Source organism: Gadus macrocephalus, chromosome 15, assembly GCF_031168955.1.
Source record: "Gadus macrocephalus chromosome 15, ASM3116895v1".
NCBI lineage: Eukaryota > Metazoa > Chordata > Actinopteri > Gadiformes > Gadidae > Gadus > Gadus macrocephalus.
The window spans coordinates 20361667-20380348 of record NC_082396.1 but is presented as its reverse complement, the minus strand read 5'-3'; the positions used below and the strand labels follow the sequence as shown (position 1 = coordinate 20380348).

Below are 18682 nucleotides of genomic sequence, written 5' to 3'. Positions count from 1 at the left end.
GCCAATACGATGTTATTACACGTAGGACTAAGCGTAATCTGCGTAATCACTTGTTGTTATACTTTAACTGTGCTCCCGGTTGTGGAATGAGGTAGGGTGTCTAGAGCCACGTCTTTCATGGATAGTCACTGTCTCCCAGCAAGTGACACCCAACTGGTACATCTCAAAAAGCTGCCTCAGACCGCTCTCCATTAGAATGCGCGAATCATGGGTAGCTGAAGATCCAGGCCACTTTGCAACAACATCCAGTAGGCTATGTTAAAATTTGCATCAAAAACAACCTGCGTGTTGATGGAATGCACTTTCTTCCATTGACGAACACGTCCTCGTCTTTTGATGGCGCAATTATTTTTATGTGCGTCCCGTCAATAGCACCGACCACACCGGGCATACCTGCAATTGCCATGAAGTAGGCTTTGATCCTGTGTAATTGTTGAATGTCCAAAGGAAAGTTTATGGCACGGCTGACTGATGATTGCGATATTTTTAAATCGTCGGCATTGCAAAGTTGCATTTCCACTGTTGCTAAATAACGTAGTGTGGCCAAACATTTTATTTCGGGACTAATCGGATTATTCCTGTTAGTCAGGGATGTTATTGCATTGCGATTAACTCCACAACAAGTTTAATACCCTAACATTTCGTCTCGCAGGCATTTACGATTCTTTGTGAATAGGTCTTACTGAGTTAGGAGTCCTCTTGAGGACTTTTAAGCTCTCCTAGACTTAGGTGCTACTTTTAGGCCTAAAATACTTTGTGAATTGCTCTTAGTGAAAAAAGTTTGGAGTCCTAAATTTAAGAGTGACACGCCCATTATTTTTAGGAGTTACTCCTAAATTCGCCAGTTAGGACCTACTTTTAGCCCTAAAATCCTTTGTGAATACAGCCCCTGATCATAGCAGAAGGTAATTGTTACATCAGACGCAACGCGAACGGAACACTTCAGTTACGTGCCTGGTGTAGCCTTGTTACATCTCTACCAGAAATAAGTAATGTTACTCGACCAAAAATCGAATAATGCAATATAGATGAGCGGAGATAAAATAATTGTGACTGATCTTATTTTGTGAATCACTGTCATCGTCAACATTGTTGTATGGTATGTCATTGTATCATCTTAGGTTTGATAGCTAACGTCAGTTAAGGAGTTAACTTACCTGAAATGAAGTGTTCATTGCACAGTCTGGAGTGTTCTGTCGGAGTCCAGTGATCCCTTTTAATGGCAGCTAACCACTTATGTCTCCTTTCTGTGTTTTTGGGAATGTTATAAAACGTATGTCCCGTTTTTTTTGACTTACTGTTATCACAGCCCACGGCACAGCAGATAGAAGGCATTTTTACCGTTTACTTTCGGTCACTGGGCGGTCCTAAAGATGGCGCCGGCTTTACGCTGTGACGTCACATGATACCCATGTATAGGCGCAGCCTTTTAAGGCTACCGCTATTGGGTTATCCCTAGGCGTGAGCCGTAGCACTGAAAAAATTGTAATGCCCGCCCACCAACAGCGTGGGCCTCAATCACGTCCACGATACACGTGGGCGCCGGCGGAGGTTCTGCTCCCAATAAACAGCTTTTCTTCAGCTATTTAAAGGACAATGAGGCCGACACTTAAAAGGCTGCGCCTATAGTAATAGAATCTAGAGTTACAATACGTAACTATCGTTCTATGTCGTATAGGCTTCGCCTTTGAAGGCTATCGCTATTGGGTTAAAAGGGCGAAGCACGATATAGTCTATGCCTCATTGGTCCCGATCAGTACCAGAAACACAGCTACATACGTGCTAGTATCATGCGTCAAACATAGCATAACATACGTCATGCGTCTAACGGCACATCAGCATATAAGATAAGACACAAGAGCTCTCAGCATGAATATTTGACTCCTCCTCACATTGTTCATTATGCGACGGGAATGGTCACACTCACTCTGACAAACCACCTAGAACTGAGTGTGTCATAGAGAGTCTGTGCAGATATCCTCCATAGGCATCCCTCTTTGCAGAGCGACAGAGGACGATAATCCTCTGGTCGAGTGAGCTCTGATAGTCTCAGGCGGCTCTGCCCCCGCTGACACATAAGCCTGTGTGATAGCTTCGCACAGCCAATGTGACAGCCGTAGTATCGTCAGGCGGAGGCCCTGGAAATGTTCTCTGTAATGCACAAATAACTGTTGAGATTTGCGCAGAGCCTCCGTGCGCTTCACATAACAGGCAAGCGCGCGTACGGGGCACAAGAAATGGGCTGTTGCCTCCTCCTCAGATTGATGAGGAGGGAGAGAGAAACCATTGAGTGTTATTACTCTCGATCTGAACGAGCTAGAAATACTCTTTGGTGTAAAAGCCGGGTTTGGGCGTAATATGGCCGAACTGCCATCTCCTTGTATTCTAAGACAAGAAGGGGCTACAGAGAGTGCAGACAGGTCTCTCACTCTCTTAGCTGACGTCAGGGCCAGCAGCAAAGCTGTCTTGGCTGACACAAACTTGAGGGGCACCCGGTCAAGAGGCTCAAATGGGGCTTTAACCAGTGTGTGCAGCACCAGTGTTAATTCCCATTGTGGAGTGAGAGAGCACGTCACGGGTCTCTCTCTTCTCACACCTTTTAGGAAGCGCTTCATTAAGGGGTGACTAAAAGCAGATTTATCCCCCAAACCTTCCTGGTATGATGAAACAGCAGCCGCGTAAGTTTTAACCGTGCTAAAAGCCAGCCCTCTTTCCATCAGTGTCTGGAGGAAAGAGAGCACACGCGGCAAAGGGCAGGAGATGGGATCACAACCCCTCTCCGTGCACCATTTCTGGAAAGCCGCCCATTTAGCCGAGTAACACGCTCTGGTGGAGTCAGCACTGGCACCCTGGATGGTCCGTTCGACCTCCTGGGAGAGGCCGAGACCCTCTAGGCGCTCGCGTTCAGCGGCTAGGCCCACAAGCGCTGGCCGATCTCTGGGTAATCTATGATTGCTCCCCCTGCCTGTGAGAGAGCGTCTCGCCGCCAAGGGAGTCCCTTCGACTGCACCGAGAGCAGACGCTGGAGGCAGGGAAACCACGGTGCACTCGTGCGTTGCGGTGCTATGAGAATCATATACAGCCTCTCCTCTTGGCCTCGGTACAAGACTTGGGGAATCAGAGGGACGGGTGGGAAAGCGTACAGGAGTGTGTTCAGCCACAGTCTGTGAGCGAACGCATCCACCCCGAGTGGGGGATTGTCCTTCGCGCTGAGAGAGAACCACAGCTGGCACTGTGTGTTCTCCCGCGTGGCGAATAGGTCGACCTCCGCCATCCAAAACTCGCTCCATATCTGACTGATCAGATCGTGGTGCAGAGTCCAGTCTCCTGGTTGGGGACCCCTCCTCGACATTATGTTATGTTATATTACGGCCCCTCTGTTCAGGACACCGGGGTTGTACGCTGCTCTGATGGAGAGCAAGTTTGTGTGCGCCCAGCATAACAGCTGTCGCGCTATGCTTGGCGATCTATGCATGCTGCAGTGGCCTTGTTGTCCGTGGGAATCATTACATGTTGATTCGTCAACATTGGGGCAAAGTGTTGGATCACTTTCAACACAGTGAGGGGCTCCAATGCGTTTATATGCATGGTCAGGGGGGCGGCCAAACGCCGCCCACTACGTGAAACTCGCATGTTCCTCCCCAGCCCGACAGAGAAGCATCCGTGAACACTGAGCTGTGTGAGGTTGCTCTGCCCAACTGCACCCCTCTCGCGAGAGTTCGGGGATCGCCCCAGTGGGTCAAATCGGGGCCAACTGAAAGGGGAATGGTCACTTTGCGCCGCCGTTGGCACACCGGGTCGATGCTTAGGCGAGAAAACCATCTCTGCAGCCGCCTCATGTGAAGCAGGCCCAGCGGCACCACCGTGTGAGCGGCTGACATCATGCCCAGCAGCCTCATGACAGAGAGGGCTGTCACGACGCTGCCCGGGGAACAGCGGCGGAGGAGAGACCACAGCGTCTCCATCCTCTGCTGTGAGTGCCGTGCTCTCATTACAGCTGAATCCAGCTCTACCCCCAAATACATCACACTCTGTGAGGGGAGGGGGGAGCTTTTCTTCCAATTTATGGCAAAGCCTAAATTCGACAGGTGAATTACCAGCTTTTTTGTTTGAATAGCTGCTTCCTCCTTGGAGCGAGCCATCAAAAGCAGATCGTCCAAGTAGAACAGTACTCTCATTCCTGTTGCGTGCAGCGGCCTGAGAGCCGTCCCCACGCATTTGGAAAACGTTTGTGGGGCTAGAGGATAGCCGAACGGGAGACGGTTGTACTGGTAGTGTGACCCTTGAAATGAGAAACGCAGGAATTTCCTGTGTTTGGGGATCACTGTGACGTGGAAGTCCTTCAAATCTATTGAGGTGAACCAGTCGCCCGGTTTTACACACAGTAACACTTGTCTTATTGTTAACATGTGAAATGGCCTCTCCGCGATGCATTTGTTGAATAGGGCTAGATCGAGAACCGGTCGATGCGTAGGCGAGAAAACCATCTCTGCAGCCGCCTCATGTGAAGCAGGCCCAGCGGCACCAACGTGTGAGCAGCTGACATCATGCCCAGCAGCCTATCCTTTTATGCAAACTTATTCTTATTAAGCAGCGCCGAACACGGTCTACTGTCTGTTTGTAGCTTCAGCCTGGTGTCTGACTGCACGTAACCCTGGCCTGGTGTCTTTTCATATGGTGACCAGTAAATGGTGCACATAAGCACGAGTCTACCGACACGTGATCGCATAACAGCGATTTGTGAGTCACATGGGGTAGCAGCAAGTAAGTGTACTTGCTCCCGTTCTAATACAAATGTATGACGTAGTGTTTTTAGCATTTATCATTTCATGTCCGCTATTTGTGTAGGAACAGAAAGCTCACGTCGGTGAGAGTGCACCGCTTCGCGTCATCCACACGTAAACACATTGGTACTGGAGTTTTAGGTCTAGTTCATCTAGGCTGGCCCAAACATGTAAGTTGTCCACTTTAGTCTTTTAATCCACCTAATCATGGCTATACTAACACTAGGATTCTTATGAGAGGAGGTAGCGCCAACTCTAGTGTCGATTGTGATTCGTAATTACAGGAGGATTTCCGTTGTCTGTTCGACCAGCCACTGTTTTTCCCAGGACCGAATTTGTCTACTTACATGTATTTGAATGTAACCTACGAGCAGTGGCGGCTGGTGCTAAAAAAATCTGGGGGGGCGCATTGGCGGGCGGGGATTACAACACAACAATAAACTACTTGAACATAAATTTTGCTCTCCTCTCCTTCAGGCCAGCAAATTTTTCAATGACTTTCTGATTGAAATCTGTCATTTCACAAACAAGTCTCTTTTCCATGGAGAGCATGGCCAGTGCATTCAGCCTCTCCTGGGTCATGGTGTTTCTGAGGAAGGTTTTCACTCTTTTCAAGGTTGAGAAGCACCTCTCTGCTTCAGCTGTGGTCATGGGTGTGGTGATGAGGATCTTTAAGAGAGTGACAGTTTCTGAAAAGACATCTTCAAGATTGTTTTCCATGAACAGCTGGAACAGGTCCACTGCACCACAACAGGCTCTGAACTCTACTTTGCTGTAGATGAGACTGAGCTCTGTCTTCAGTTTGCTTCCATTCAGCATTTTGTAGGCCTTCAGCGTGCTTTGTAGTGTCTCTTCAGGAAATGCCCCCTGATTGTCCTCAAACCTGTCCCCCTGCAGCAAGGTTGCACAGACAAGATGGTCGGTGAAGGAGAAGCGCTCCCTGGTGTGTCCCAGAATGGTGTTGCAGATCTACAGAGAGAAGAATACAAAAATATAGAGAAAAAATAGATGTCTCTTTAACAATTTTTTTTTTTTTGCATTTGCTCCTCAGACAGTACACTGTTGGCTATATTTTGTGTACATATAGTTATGGCTCCCCTGGACCTATTTATTGCATATTTCAGCTTTTTGTATTGCTATTACTTATGTATTGGTGATAGTACTACTTTAAACAAATAGTTTAATTGTGATTAGGTGATAGGCTACATCTCTGCAACATGAGGATACATCTCTGCAACATGACAATGACATATTTTAAATTGTATTTCAAAACACATTTCTCCTCTAACAAACATTACAACCTCAAATGAAACATGGACTATGACAGATTTCTACAACATAAACTCACCTCTTCTGCAACATTTTCAAAGTCACCCGAGTCGCGTATGTTCTCAAAACACTGAATGAGATCCTGTCTGTGCTCAAACACAGTGTTGATGGCTCGGCTGTGAAAGTTCCATCTGACATTGCTGGATGTTGGCAGTCTATGGGCCACCATTTTATCAAGAACAGCTGTACGCTTGGGTGATCTGGAAAAAAAACTGGCAAATCCACCCAGGTCAGAAAAAAAAATTCTCACCTTGGAAATGTGAGAGGTGGCCTGTTGCATGATCAGGTTGAGTTGGTGTGCATAGCAATGGATATAGTGGGCATTTGGGTACTCATCTTTGATTTTCCTCTGAACACCTGCAGTGGCACCCCTCATCACACTGGCTCCATCATATGCCTGGCAGATTAGCTTGCTTTTCTGATCCTCAGGAATGATGGCAGCAAGACGCTCTTTTAATGCAGTAGAAATGGACTCAGAAGTAGATGACTGCAGAGGAATGAACTCAAAAAATCTTTCCTGCACACTGTGTTTGTCATCAATGTAGCGTAGTACAAGCACAAGTTGGGTCTGTGTTGAAATATCTGTTGTCTCATCTGCCTGGATTGATACAAAAACACTCTTTTGAGCTTCTTTAATTATTTGCTCCCTTGCAACAGACAACATACAATCCAGGAGCTCATTTTGGACAGTTTTTGAAGTACCCTTAAAAACAGTGGCAGTCTCAAGGTGCTCTTTCAAAGCTCCATCCAGAGAGGCAACAAAATCCACCAGCCCACGAAATATCCCAGGGTTGACAGAGCTCTCTCTCATCATGGCCACGTAAAGCCAATTCAAAGGCCCCACAAAATTTCACACAGTCTATTATCCTGGACAGTATGTGACGATTTTTTGTCACCTCTTCATTGTGCCTTCTAATGCCAACTCTGTAGCCCTCATCTAATTGTTCAGCAATGCTAACTCGGCCAAAAAACTGTAGCTTCATGCTGTTGTCAAGGTGGCTACGGCTACTTTCATGCCGTTTGCATTTTTCAGAGAGATGTTTCAGGTCTCTGACCCCAGTTGTTGTCCACAGAGCTTCAGTGCCACTGCCAACACTTTGAAAAAGCAAGCATGGAAAGCAATAGAGAGCATTGCTAACTCCACATCCAGCTAGCCAACTGTGTTTGGTGTAACACAAACGGGAGAAGCCTCTAGTGTAACTCCTTCCCCTGTCACTTGCCTGCTGCTGGATTTGTATATTAGGCTGCTCCGGTCCAAGCTCCTTTATTCTTTTTTTTTCCTCCACCGAACGCCTCGAGAAAGGATTACTGCGTAACGAAACAACCGAATTTTCGTTTGCTGTCGCCATGTCTCCTCCTGTCTTCTCGTTGTTGTTTTTTTCTGTCTGCTCCGTGTGCGCGTGGGCGTGTCTGTCGCTCTTTGAGTGACAGGCACGGCTCTGTTGCCAGGGGAGTGACTTTGACTGATAGGTATCATGAATCAATCAGACTGGATGAAAAATGAGCCCAAGCACGCTGATTGGCCAGGGGCGCAGAGAGCTGCGCCCGGAGGAGAATCTTGAAGTGACCAATTAGAGACCAGCATGAAGTCACATGGAAGCCAAAAGTTTAAAGGGGTAGTTCGGAATTTTGGACATAGGGCCTGATTCCCAAGTGAGCATTGGTATTCTATATCACTGGAGACAGTTTTCAACACATTTCATACAGTCCTTCTAGTTGCAGAGTTTGCTCGTGCTAGGCTAGCGCAAGTCAACGGGCAATGCTAGCCTGCTATTAAAAACAGTCTTACCCACTCCACAGTACACCCGAGGTAAATCAATTATAACGCCAGACTATAGATTTAAATGTCTGTGTTGATAGAATAATGTTAGAAATAAAACTAACCTTGCATCGCATGAATCATCGAGGGACTACTTTCTCAGCAGAAGCGGAATTTTACTATGCGCTGGTTAGGTTTGTAACCGAATCACGACAGAAGAACGTAAACAGAGAAGCGTGGGACAGAAGCGCAATTGAACGACTAGGCAACATGATGGTTCAGTGTGCTTTTAGAAATTGTAGAAATAAACGGTACAGATGGGCACCACAAAGTTTCCACCAATTTCCAGTGCGAGATCCAGAAAGGACTCAACTGTGGCTTGTTGCTGCTGGCTTGGACATCAAAACACCGGCTCGTACATGTACGGTTCGTTGGATACAACAAATTCCTCATAATCGTCTTCAAAAGCAGATGCATCGCAAACTCCTCCAAACGTGGGCATATCTTGTTAATTGAATACGCTTATAGAATTCCTTCGTTCACTGTACTCTGCGTTTGTAGCAATGACAGCGGCAGGTAACCTAGGTATCAGTCCGCCGCTGCCGTAGCCTACGTACAGGAATATAAACACTGCTGCTGAGACCCCGCAATTCCCTCAAAATGCAATGCAATGCAAGGTTGGTTTTATTTCTAACATTATTCTATAAACAGACATTTAGATTTATAGTCTGGCGTTATAATTGATTTACCTCGGGTGTACTGTGGAGTGGGTAAGACTGTTTTTAATAGCAGGCTAGCATTGCCCGTTGACTTGCGCTAGCCTAGCACGAGCAAACTCTGCAACTAGAAGGACTGTATGAAATGTGTTGAAAACTGTCTCCAGTGATATAGAATACCAATGCTCACTTGGGAATCAGGCCCTATGTCCAAAATTCCGAACTACCCCTTTAAGAGGCCACATACACACTCATTTGGCCGGCGCCCCTCTGAACACACGTGGTAATTACTTTTTATTATGTAATTTATGTTTACTGTGTCTATACTTTTTTCCTGAAATTTTGATGGGGGTGGCGCCCTAGCGCCCCCTATTGACCGGCCGCCACTGCCTACGAGTAGGGGTGTAATGATACATCGATGTAGATCGATACATCGATTGATTGGCGAACGATCCAACTGCATCGATGCAACTGCCAAACATCGATGCATATCGCAGTATTACACCCTTTTATTATTATATATCTCCTTTCGCGGGTGTTTGTGAAACTATTTCTGCGCAAAGCGCCAAGCCGCTCGTATCCATTCACCGTTAAACGAGGCAACAGCGAGCACATGTGTGAGCGCGAGGAAGTCTAGTTTCGGTTTGTGTTGCCAGATTGGGCATATGTCCCGTTTTTCAAGATGATTCCGAGGGATGTTTTGTTTTTAGAAGAAAAATATCCACACAGATAGGTTGGGAATGGTCTACGTTCAAAATGAAAGATCATTACAGGCTCTTTAATTTAAGCCATAAAAAACCTTTGGCACTTAAATGCAATTATGTGGCACTTTATTATTTGTATTAAAAATGGATTTTTTTGTTTTAAATATCCGGAAGAGCAAAGAAATAAAATGATGAAATTATAATTAAGTTGATGTGAGTTGATGTGATTGTAAGAGGTTGTGTTAAATGGGCATATGATATCGTCTCATATCGATCGCATGCCCCTGAATCGAAATCGTATTGCGGCAGACTTTTGATATCGGCAAATATCGTATCGTTGTCCAATGAATCGATATTATATCGTATCGTGATGAAACCAGAGATTTACACCCCTACCTACGAGTGCTATAAACATCTGCCACCCGTATCGTGGGCTAATTGGGAGACTAGGGGGAAGGCCGGCTAGTGGTAGCCCGTTAACCCAAATTGTTTTGTCTTTTGTTTGTTATTTTGTTTATTATATATTTCTTGTGTGGCCCATGGGCATTTTTACACAATCTCTTGTGGGAACAGTATTTGTTTGCAGTGTTTTAGTGTTTGATTTTCATCTGCTGCTAACTGCATGAGTTTTATTTGCCCTTGTTGCTAACCAGCATCTATTTTGATTATTGCATAATAAATGTTTATTGATTGCATCAGTCCCATTTCTGTGCCTTCATTGGACACACCTGGATATAGTTTGATAGTCTAGTTTAACCATTCCCTAAACTGTAGACTGAAGCACCCCCTGGGGGTCACATTTGGCCTTGTCGGCGGGATAAGAATGGGACTGGTGTAAAACTTGTGATTGGTTTTGTGTCTGTTTGTTTGTTTTGATTTTGTTTATTTTGTTTTGGCAATAACCAAGGTTACATTGATTAAGGGAAAAACAGTGGCTGAGGAAAGATCTGGGACAACGACGCTGTAAGCAATAAGTGGTTAAAACTTAACATTTTACCCTGTCTCTTCTGTCTTGTTTTCTTGGCCCTCACAGGTTATGGAAGACAAGGTCAGGCAGCTATCTGAGCAGATCAGAGAACTGCAAGCAGATAATGTAAGGCTTCGTCAGGGAAATGTAGTGCCTCCGGTGGACACAGATCAGGGAGAGCCAAGTCGACCACTGCCAGGTCCCCCTAGTATGAGGTATGTCCATGTGCCAAGAGAACGTAAATATCCCAAGTTTTCTTGTAGTCCAGGTTCAGAATGTCTTCTTGTGGAGGAATGGGTTGAAGAGATCCGCCAATGCTTACAGGTTACACACATGTCCCCCAGTGAATAGGCGTATTTTGTATATGATCTTCTTGAGGGTGAGGCTAAACTTGAGATTAAACTGCGTCCAGCTATTGATAAGACTGATCCAGAAAAGATCTTTTCAATATTGTCAGAGACTTTTGGCTGTGCCCACTCTTACATTGAGGCCCAACAAAAGTTTTCCAATGTCGCCAACGCGAGGGAGAAACGTTGCGCGAATTTTCACATTCGATAATGGCATTGATGGAAATTTGTCAATGTCCTAAAACGGAATACAAATTAATTATTCTAGGACATAGGCTTTCAGGATCAATTCAGAGGTTCAACTTTTCGGGATTCATTTTGCTTAGCCAGTGAAAGTGATCAGCTGTAGATTCCACACACTGTTAAAAATACTTCACTACAAGTAGGCTATAAGTCCTCCAAATAATTCAGTTTTAGGCCATCTCACTAAAGGTCACTTAAATGTAGCCTATTTAAGCTCACCAAGTCCAGTATTCAGAATGAAAAGCATTTATTCACAAATACATTCTATTTTTTTGACAAGCGGAGCCGACAGTCATGTGCGAGTATGCAAATTAGCCATGTGCGACAAACAGAAGATAGACGCAATGAACTGATTGTTGTGCATTGTTGTGGATATGTAGGCTGTTTAGTTGTGGTTGTTTGTGGTCTTAGTGAAACAGTCTTGCCTTGGAGTTGGAGAAGTTGGAGTGATTGTGTGAATGTGCGAGAGAGAGCGCACCTGCCGTGGTGATGTTGGGCTTTAATGGGCTTATATGTGATCAATGATGTACCTGTCTGATCGTATTAGCTGTAGATGGATGGTTCAATAATGTCACAAGATCGGTCATACTGCAGGCTCTCATTTGCAAATGCACTGATTGTGTGGCCGTGTCCGATATGCTATATAGGCTACAGCTGGCATTTATTCAGTTCATGTTCTTCTGAGTGCGCAAGAACGGTGCCAATTATTGTCGTGTTTGCATTGTAATGCACAACTTTGCCCCTCCCTGTTATAAAATAACGCGCAACGCAACAACTTTAGCCAATGCAGGCTCCTATTGCTTTACCAGTGTGTTTAAAGTGTGTGTGTGTGTGTGTGTGTGTGTGTGTTGTCATGTAGGCCACACACACACACACACACACACACACACACACACACACACACACACACACACACACACACACACACACACACACACACACACACACACACACACACACACACACACACACACACGACTCTCTCCGACCACATGTCACAAGATCGGTCATACTGCAGGCTCTCATTTGCAAATGCACTGATTGTGTGCATAATTATTATTCAGTTCATGTTCATGTTATGTAATGTTATGGCCTAGCTGGCTACTGCATCGAGAACAATCTGGGGATGAGGACATCCCCGAATATTGTCGGGTATTTCGCACACTGCCATCTCAATATATAGCCTAACATATACAAATATATCACTGTACTAGACACAAATGTATTTTCCACTAGCTAATGGTGGTCATTACATTGTAGTGAAACTAGTAAAGACAACACAGCTTTATGTTACAGCGAAACATCGAGGCACTGCAGCTCTGATTGGTTAGACAGCCTTCAAACTTAGTGGTCAAGCAAAGAAGAGGGAGGGGCTCGTTCTGCATACCTAATAGCCGGAGTGAATAACTAATAGCCGGAGTGAATGACTAATAGCCGGAGTGAATGACTAATAGCCGGAGTGAATGACTAATAGCCGCGGCTATTAGTCATTCAAAACCATACGGAATCTGTATGGAAACCGTACGGAATTCTTGCCAAACCGTACGGAATCCGTACGGTTTCCGTGCGGTTTTGCACTTTTACCGCGCCATTCTAGGGCCGGATTGTGGCCTTCTTGGCTTTCCATAATTTACTGTCTGGCTGCTACCTGTTTTAGGGACCGTCAGCAAATTACACTCACCGACTGGTGGCAGAGACGTTACCATGGAATAGTTTCAGGAAATTAACACACATATATTGCAATATAGTTAATCATAATGCAGTTAATAGTTTAATATTCGACAAAAATCGACTAAACTATATTTGAAATTATTAATTGCATCCCGTTTAACAATAATGCAATATATTAGCAAAGTTACCTGCAGTAAGTAGCAGCCCACCATTGGCAACTACTACTACAATCAGGTGACAAAATTATTTTTTTAGTGATTCTTTTGTTATTTTATATAATTTATTTCCAGAAACAATTCCATGGTAACGTCTCTGCCACCAGTCGGTGAGTGTAACTTGTTGACGGTCCCTAAAACAGGTAGCAGCCAGAACGTAAATGACGTTGTTGCACAGACATGGATGGCGACAACATGTGTTTGTGATTTTCGCGATACGCCGTCCTAAACCGTCCTCAACATACTAATGCTGCTATCCATTTTGATGGTAGGCTGGTACGAACGACCAGCTTCAGCGAGAACGTGACGTATTTCCCTTGCTCCAGCCTTCCAGTTTGCTATTTGTGTCCGACGAGTTTAAGAAGAAAACTATTTTGGAAAGAATAAATAATCCAGTGTATAATGGTTGCCAGCCTTTACAGAAACATTAACATTGCAAGCCTTTTACATTGCAATAATATTTCGCCATTTTCGCCAATTTTTATTTCAACAAGTGCTGTCGTGTTTCTGTCGAGCCACGAGGGGTAGTAGCGGGCTAGTCATCATTAGCAACATAGCCTCTTTGTCAAACCAGCTTGAAAACACAACTTTACATTGAATTTCACGCAAAGCAAGACCTTAAATTGGTGACCGGATTAAAGCAGCAATGAAATCAAGTGTGTATGAGGATTTAAAATCGACATTACAACCCCCAACGTGGTACAAATACAAAGAAAATACAGCTCGATCCCCATTGACTATGGGCGCAGCCATCTAGTTTGCTAGAGATACTACGACCGAAAGGGGGCGTGCCTCAGCGAAATGCCGCAAGAAAGCTGGGAGATTGGCGACTTTACCACTTCGTACATCCAAATGGATAGCAGCATAAGCCCGTAATGTATTGCACTTATGTTGATGAATCCGATTGGGTGGTAAACCGAATATCCGGCGAATATCAAACCGGAGGCTAACTTGCACCTGTTGAGGTGGCATGCTCCGGTAGAGCTGCTCTTTAGCATCACGCTAACCGGGGCTAACAGAGCCTGTCTCTTCCCGTCCTATTAACTGTACTTATGGGAGAGAGCCCGATTAAATCCGGATATTTTAATAAATTGGGTGTTATAGGTTTTAAACAACCGAGTTATTTGAATGACAGAAGCTCCGCTAGCTCGATGCTAAAGTGCTAACCGGAGCTAACAGCCTGTCCCCTCCCGTCCTATTAACTGTATTTATGGCTATGCCTTTTTCTCTTTTCAATATGACCAAACACAATGGCCAGAGGACCAGCATCCTTTTTTAAACTAATAAACAAAATAATCTTTGAGTTCTACATGTTCTAGAAATGTTAATTAATTGACAGTCCTAATGTTTATTTTCTTGTCCTCTGATTCTTTATTACAGTATGGAAGGGGAGATTTGGAGGTACCTGGTCAGGTCTTGGTCAGCCTTCAAATCCCAGATGTGGAGACTGCAGGGATACCTCACAGAGAAGACACTAAAGAGTCATCTCTCATTCATCGAGTGGACTCATTGGTTTGCGAATGACCACAAAGATGCTCCCATAGGCAGATTGCTGCATGGCATTCACCGCTTATTCAAATGGAAGAGGTTGAAGCAGTCTTCCTTGTGGTCACTTGCCATAACAATGTCATGTGTTTTATGAAAACACCATCAGTAACATTTAAATTGAGTTGATGTGGACGGCTCTTTTTTTTGTCCGATTTATTCAGTGTTCAGTGCCTGTTTGTGAGATATGCATTGTTTGAAAGACAAGCCTTTGATTTTGTTTAATTTTAATATGCCTTTCATCAACAGTGGTTTGGGGTTTTATAACAACAATTAAAGTGCTTAACTACTGGTGAACGATGTTGCAGAACATATATGGTTTGTGTTGATTGCATGGAAAAGGGAATAACCAGTTACAACTTATATGGTAAGAGCCTGGTAATACCATGGAAACAAACTAGGCTTCCTTTTACAGTACAGTTTCAGCTTAATTACTGGGTAAATTGTCGTGTTTTACTTGGTAACGTCGCAGAACGTACATGGTACAAGTTTGTGTTGACTGCATGGAAAAGGGAATAATGTATTACAAATTATATGGTAAGAACCTGGTAATACCATGGAAATAAACGAGGCTTCCTTTTACAGTACAGTTTCAGCTTAATTACTGGGTAAATTGTCGTGTTTTACTTGGTAACGTCGCAGAACGTACATGGTACAAGTTTGTGTTGACTGCATGGAAAAGGGAATAATGTATTACAAATTATATGGTAAGAACCTGGTAATAACATGGAAACAAACGAGGCTTCCTTTTACAGTACAGTTTCAGCTTAATTACTGGGTAAATTGTCGTGTTTTACTTGGTAACGTCACAGAACGTACATGGTACAAGTTTGTGTTGACTGCATGGAAAAGGGAATAATGTATTACAAATTATATGGTAAGAACCTGGTAATACCATGGAAACAAACGAGGCTTCCTTTTACAGTACAGTTTCAGCTTACTTACTGGGTAAATTGTCGTGTTTTACTTGGTAACGTCGCAGAACGTACTTGGTACAAGTTTGTGTTGACTGCATGGACAATGAAATGTATTATAAATTATGTGGCAAGAACCTGGTAATACCATGGAAACAAACGAGGCTTCCTTTTACAGTACAGTTTCAGCTTAATTACTGGGTAAATTGTCGTGTTTTACTTGGTAACGTCGCAGAACGTACATGGTACAAGTTTGTGTTGACTGCATGGAAAAGGGAATAATGTATTACAAATTATCTGGTAAGAACCTGGTAATACCATGGAAATAAACGAGGCTTCCTTTTACAGTACAGTTTCAGCTTAATTACTGGGTAAATTCGTGTGTTTTACTTGGTAATGTCGCAGAACGTACATGGTACAAGTTTGTCTTGACTGCATGGATAATGGAATGTATCTATTATAAATTATACGGTAAGAACCTGGTAATACCATGGAAACAAACGGCTTTGTACCCAGTATTTAAGAAGATGTACCATAACACTAGAGGAAAACTGTTCCTGCAGAGGTTGTTACCAGGTAAGTAATTCCATAGTGGTAAATCGAATAAACCCTTTCTGAATGGGTGCAGCTACGAATAATAACTAAGAAAATGTATTTTATTGGAAAGCACTATGCTAATTTCTAGATAGTACATCATTAAACTTGGGCTGTTAACAACATAAACCTTGGATAATAGGTGTTTATAAGAATTGGTTGCCTAATTTCCTAGGAAGTACACAATATCTGAGTTATTACCAAACCTAAAACAGTTACAACTACACGCTACTTAGTTGAGTTGATGGGTAAGAGTGGAGGTTTTACTTAGTACTTCGGCTGTAATTCCTCTGTATTTACCTTCTTATTGCCAGTGGTAATTACACAGTAATACACTATAATTTACCGGATAATTCCTCTGTATTTACCTTCTTATTACCAGTGGTAATTACCCAGTAATACACTATGATTTATCATGTATTTGCTGGGTAACTACCTCTGTATTTACCTTCTTATTACCAGTGGTAATTACCCAGTAATACACTATGATTTACCATGCATGTACCGGGTAAATACCTAGTAATTAGGGGACTGTAAAAGGAAGGGTTACCGATTACTTTTACCATTTATTATATGCTGCTACTACTATCCTGTTTATGTTAACTGCTTTTATTTGTATTCCATTGCAACTTTAAAATGTCTTTCTTTTTTGGGGGCACTCTCCCTGTGCCATGGTGCCCCTGTACACTGAACTGATTAATTCGTTTCGGGAGAAGAGATAAAAGCCCGCCCACACTGAAAATTGATTGGTTGATTTACCGAAACCGGCCAATCAGGATGCTCCTGAAGCACACACGCACACTGCCTCAAACACGCACACTGCCTCACACACGCACAGTCTCTAGGTCCCTCTCCCTCTCTGTCGCGCGCGCTACACAGATGCGAACGCAGTTTGAAGAAATCAAATCTGGCATTAACTTTATGAATGTATGAAAAGTCTAACCTGACGTTGGCTACTAGCAGCTAGCTGCCAGGCGTAAGGCTAGTCAACAAGAAAAAAACCGTAAGCTCCAAACTATATCTGTTTGAACTGTTAAATGTTACACAAAAAAAAAACAGTCTAGTTCCGATGCCAATATTTTAGGCTGTTGTTGTACGGGTTTTATAGAATATTGTAATAAAATTCAGGCGGTGATTTAAGTTTAGACATGACTAGGCTAGTCCTATATAAAACCATTGACATCCCCACAATTGTTTTATACCTCAGAATTGTTTGTTTGGTTGTATTGTAAATTAGGCTTATAGGCTGTAATCAGATAGCCTCAAAGTTTTGAAGATTTTAACAGTCTAAAAGCTGAACTGACAATTACGTCGCAGAGTCAGCTGAGCCCTGACAATGAGGGTATGTTCACGAAGTCCGGCAGTTTGGCTGTCAGTGTTTGATCGTGATTAAAAAAAGTACACATTCAAAATGCACCCCATCTATCTTCAAGATTGAACAACTATGTACAATTGAACAACTATACTGGCTAATGTAGGGTGAAGATGAAAAGCAAAAAAACAGGGATTAGAGCAGAAGCTTTGGCAAGCGGCCCTGCGTTGCTAAGTAACGAACACCTTTACTGAGCGCAGAGCACAAGTAAGCGCATTATCATAACATCCTTAACTGTGTTGTTATCGCCTCTGTCCAGAGATTACACCTTTGGTGACATATCATAAGTATTCTTGACTTACCTTCGGTGGTACTTTTTGTCCTCTTAAAGCCGAAGTAGTCCCTCAGATCAAGCTGTCCTTGTCGCTTATTGTTGGCCATGTTGCTGAAATCACATGCTGCGCTGCTATCACTGACGCTGACTGACGTGACATATGTGCACGAGCCCCTCATCCACAGTATTTTAGCGGCTAAAATACTGTGGATGAGGGGCACGTGACGTGCACATATAAAATGTAGAATGTTGAAAATTAAATAGTGGCAATATTTCAACATTAATTGATCAAATAACAGGGGATGGGAAGGGGGGATGGCCGTTTCATAAGGGGGATGGTTTTGACCATTTTAATACTTAAGGGGGATGCCATCCCCCCCCATCCCCCCTCAACTCGACTACTGATTACATCCTATGCATGGCAAAACAAATTGTTTGTGAATGTCCGATCTGTTTTTTCCTTCTTTTTTTTTAGGATGAACATAGGCCTACTTTAATCTCCAAAGAAGACATTGAGGGTTTGCTTGTGTTGCACTTCTCTAATCCTCTCAAACCTGTGCATAAGTATGATTTTGGAAAACACAAGTTATCACCGGACCGATTCCTGCAGTCTCACCTCGCATGCGCCCAACAAAAGGTAGGCAGAACCTGTTGATAAAATCCAAACTCTGCATAGTTATATAGGAATCACATTAGGAGGTGAGACTGTGAGAGCGGTTCGCTACGGGATATCTCGTGGGGACGAATAGGACTGCATCCCAGTATTTCCCCATAAACCCGATTGACCCTGAACGCGTGACACATCGAATATCGGCTCGTTGCATGGTGAAAGAATACCCTCGAGACCATAGGGCCTATAATAATCGGTCATAGTGATACAAGACTACCGATGGCCTAGTAATAAATGCCTGGGCCAAGAGTGGACCCGGAGGGATGCCTGGACCGCGGGTGGAATCCAGAGGGAATGAGAAGAAAAACACTAGGGCCTATATTAATCGGTCATAGTGATACAAGACTACCGATGGCCTAGTGATAAATGCCTGGGCCAAGAGTGGACCCGGAGGGATGCCTGGACCGCGGGTGGAATCCAGAGGGAATGAGAAGAAAAAAAAACTAGGGCCTATAAGAATCGGTCATAGTGATACAAGACTACCGATGGCCAAGTAATAAATGTGTATTAAATAATTCTATGTGGTAAGAAGGTTAGAGTCCCTTTGCAGAGGGAACCGTATGCCTGGGGCACGAGTG

General features: G+C 43.8%; 1 long non-coding RNA gene across 1 annotated transcript in view; it reads right to left on the bottom strand.

Annotated features, from left to right (window-relative positions):
* Positions 1–7405: 7405 nt before the first annotated feature.
* Positions 7406–18682, bottom strand: part of LOC132472706 (uncharacterized) — a 154874-nt gene continuing 143597 nt past the window's right edge. The window contains exon 2 of the long non-coding RNA XR_009529158.1: positions 7406–8811. This is a non-coding gene — a long non-coding RNA (uncharacterized LOC132472706). The remainder of the gene's footprint in view (positions 8812–18682) is intronic.